General features: G+C 42.0%; 1 non-coding gene across 1 annotated transcript; it reads right to left on the bottom strand.

Annotated features, from left to right (window-relative positions):
• Positions 1–1,588: 1,588 nt before the first annotated feature.
• On the bottom strand, positions 1,589–1,756 carry LOC118622769. The gene has a single exon (XR_004958129.1). It is a non-coding gene; the product is annotated as a U1 spliceosomal RNA (small nuclear RNA).
• Between the last annotated feature and the right edge of the window lie 1,598 nt (positions 1,757–3,354).

Genomic DNA, 3,354 nt, shown 5'->3' on the forward strand with positions numbered 1-3,354 from the left:
TAATTACACTACACCTGCCCTCACTGAGGGCAGTCCCCTGGCCTAGGTTATTCCAGCCAAGGACTGTCACTCTCCTCTAAAAGGTAAGTGCTCAGTGATGCAGAACAAGGTACAGGACAGACACAATTTCTCCAAATCTCAGGATGAATAGAAAATTCAAAGCAATTTCCCTGCTTTCACACAGGGAAACACTGAATAATATGTGTCTTTAGAAATGTGAATATTAGCCCAGCAGGTGTGGCTCAGTGGATTGAGCACCTTCCCATAAACTAAGAGGTCCCAGCTCAGTTCTCAGTCAGGGCACATGCCCGGGATGTGGGCTCAATCCCCAGTAGGGGGCATGCAGGAGACAGCCAATCAATGTTTCTCTCTCACACTGATGTTTCTCTCTCTCTCTCTCTCTCTCTCTCCCTTCCTCTCTATCTAAAATAAATAAAAACATATTCAAGAAAGAGAAATGGGAATATTATATTTTGTCTGCCAAGAACTGTTAAGACTCCGCAGAGAATTTTACAGGGATACTTCCCTCCTACTGGGAGGCAGCCCAAGAAGGAAAGAACACTCACGTACAAGTGGCAAGACCTGGAGTCTTGTTATTGTCTGGAAATGCCCAAATTAGTCACTTCATCCCCCGGCCCCCAATCTTGATTTTCACATCTATAAAATGACAGCATTGGACTAAATTTAAATGTCTGTGTTGTCTTCCCCTCAACAGTGGGCCAAGTGGTCAGAAACTTAGGTATCTAAGTGTGGAGGCTGAATGATTTTTTTTAATGTTACCGAGTTGAGAGAAGTCACATCTGGCACACAGATACCAGCGTAACAAAGCATGAGCCAAGGGCATAAAAAGTGTTTACTCAGACTGATCTCCTTTTTGTCAACTATCATGCAAATGTCCGGGTTTCATAACAATGTTAGCAGAACTAAACTTTAGCAACTGAAGACAAAATAATTAGGTTCACCTTCAGCTGTAATAGCTAATTGACCTGGGTCTGTTAGCGTCAGCCTGTCACATAATGATGACCCTTGGGAAGGGGCTTTGTCCTTACTGGCCTACCAGATTGTGTGGATACCCTAATTTAAGGGGAAAATGAAGCTCCAAACCTTTCTCAGGCTGATCTCCAGGGTCAGGCAAACTGCATTTGTTCCAATGGGATCCAGATTGGACCCCAAGGGAACTCTGAGGTTATTTCCTTAAAGTCTATGAGTCTAAACCAGTGGTTCCCAAACTTATAGTGCTTATGAACCACCTAAGAAACATTAAAAATGTGAATTCCTAAGTCCCATTCCAGAGACTCTGGTTCAGTAGGTTTGGGATGCATCATAGGAATGGGTATTTTATTTTTTAATCCTCACCTGAGGATACGTTTCCATTCATCTTCAGATAGAGTGGGAGGGAGAGAGAGAGAAACATTGATGTGAGAGGGACACACTGATTGGTTGCCTCTCACATGACCCTGACCAGGGCTGGGACCGAACTCCAACCTAGGCACGTGCCCTTGACCAGAATCGAACCTACAATGCTTTAGTCATCGGCCTAACGCTCTAACTACTGAGCCAAACCAGCCAGGACTATTTTATTTATTTTTTAGGGGAAACTGTATACACAGTCTGTCCCTCATTACCACAAATTATGTGGCCAAGTTTTCCACATTTGGGGAAATCACAGAGGTCAGCACATTCGGAGTGCAATGGATAAGCTTTGCTCTGGGAAAACCATCTTGTGATCATGGTATCTCCCCTGCCAGGTAAGTAGAGGAATGAATTTTTTAAATAAGTACCAGAAGATGACTGTGATATAGGTAATCCAAAATCCATATTTGGAGACACACTGGTCATTCCAAAGCAGCTGGGAGGGGTCCTCACACTAGAAAAGGGCCTGGGTTTTCTTCATTTGGCTAAAAGTAACAGAGTTTAGGAATTAGAATCCAAACTAGTATGATGAATATGTAGGCCCTTGCTCCTAAGGAAGATGGAGAAGACCTGGGCATGAATGGAGCAATACATATTCCAGACAAACACAAAGGGGTGAATGGCCCTCAATCCACCTTTGCTGGTATGCTGCTGCTGAATGAGGAAGCAGCATCACTATACTGTATACTGTGCAAATGAATCATTTCTTCAACAGGTAAAAAGCAGCAGAGCAGAGGTTCTGGAGAACTCTGCAATCCCAGGCAGAACTTATGCAGCATTATAGTTAATTTCAAAAAAAAAAGTCTGTCTCCTTTCTTTCTGTTTTTGTTCATCTAAAGCTTTTAGTTTCCTGAGAATCTACCTTATAGAGGAAAATCTCACCCTGACAAACCACATCAACTATTTATCAGTAAGCCTGGCTCCATGATTTTCAATAGAAAAGACCTGAGGTTTTTCATCAAGAATCCTAAATCCTCTTCCAAAGGAGCATGTACTGTATATCATCCTTCTCTCTGAGCTCTACCATCAGGAATCTCAACCCTTCAGACCACAATTCTTTGACCAAGATTTCAGTTGCCAGAAACTTGTCCACTCTGTAAGTTTCCAACTCATTAACTATTTTAAATAATTTTTTGAATTTTTCAGTTACAGTTGACATACAATATTATGTGTCAGGTGGATAACATAGTGATTAGACATTTATATAATTTGCAAAGTGATCACCTGGGTAATTCTAGTACCCACCTAACACCATACACAGTTATTACAATCTTATTGACTATATTCCCTTTGCTGTACTTTACATCTCTGTGACTGTTTTTATAACTGCAATTTATACATCTTAATCCCTTCCCCTTGTTTTACCCTTCCCTCCATCCCCCTCCCACCTGGCAACCATCAAAATGATTTCTGTATCTATGAGTTTGTTTCTGTTTAGTTTGTTCATATATTTTGCTTTTTAGATTCTGCATACAAGTGAAATCATATGGTATTTGTCTTTCTCGGTCTGACTCATTAACTTTCAATGAGGCAAGTAATGACTTGTAATCAAGTCACTTCTTCTGGATTAGTTAGGAACTGGAACTCCAAACAAGACCCTTACCTTCTCTGATTTTTATTTATAAATATGTTTTTATTGGTTTTTGGGAGAGAGATAGAAATATCAACGTGAGAGAGAGACATCGATGGGCTGCCTCCTACACGCCCCCCGCCCCCCGCCACTGAGGATCGAGCCCACATCTGGGGCATGTGCCCCAAACAGCAACTGAACAGGACCTCTTAGTCCATGGGCTGACGCTCAATCTGATTTTTAATCTCTACTCCTGGTAGCACAATGCCAATCTGGCTTTGCAAGGTTCAGGGTCTCTGCAACTCCCAGATGGAGGTCTTTATAAAAGAGACTGCACTGTCCTGGCCAGTTTGGCTCAGCAGTTAGAGTAT

The sequence above is a fragment of the Molossus molossus genome, unplaced genomic scaffold, assembly GCF_014108415.1.
Source record: "Molossus molossus isolate mMolMol1 unplaced genomic scaffold, mMolMol1.p scaffold_m16_p_1, whole genome shotgun sequence".
In the NCBI taxonomy this organism is placed as follows: Eukaryota; Metazoa; Chordata; class Mammalia; order Chiroptera; family Molossidae; genus Molossus; species Molossus molossus.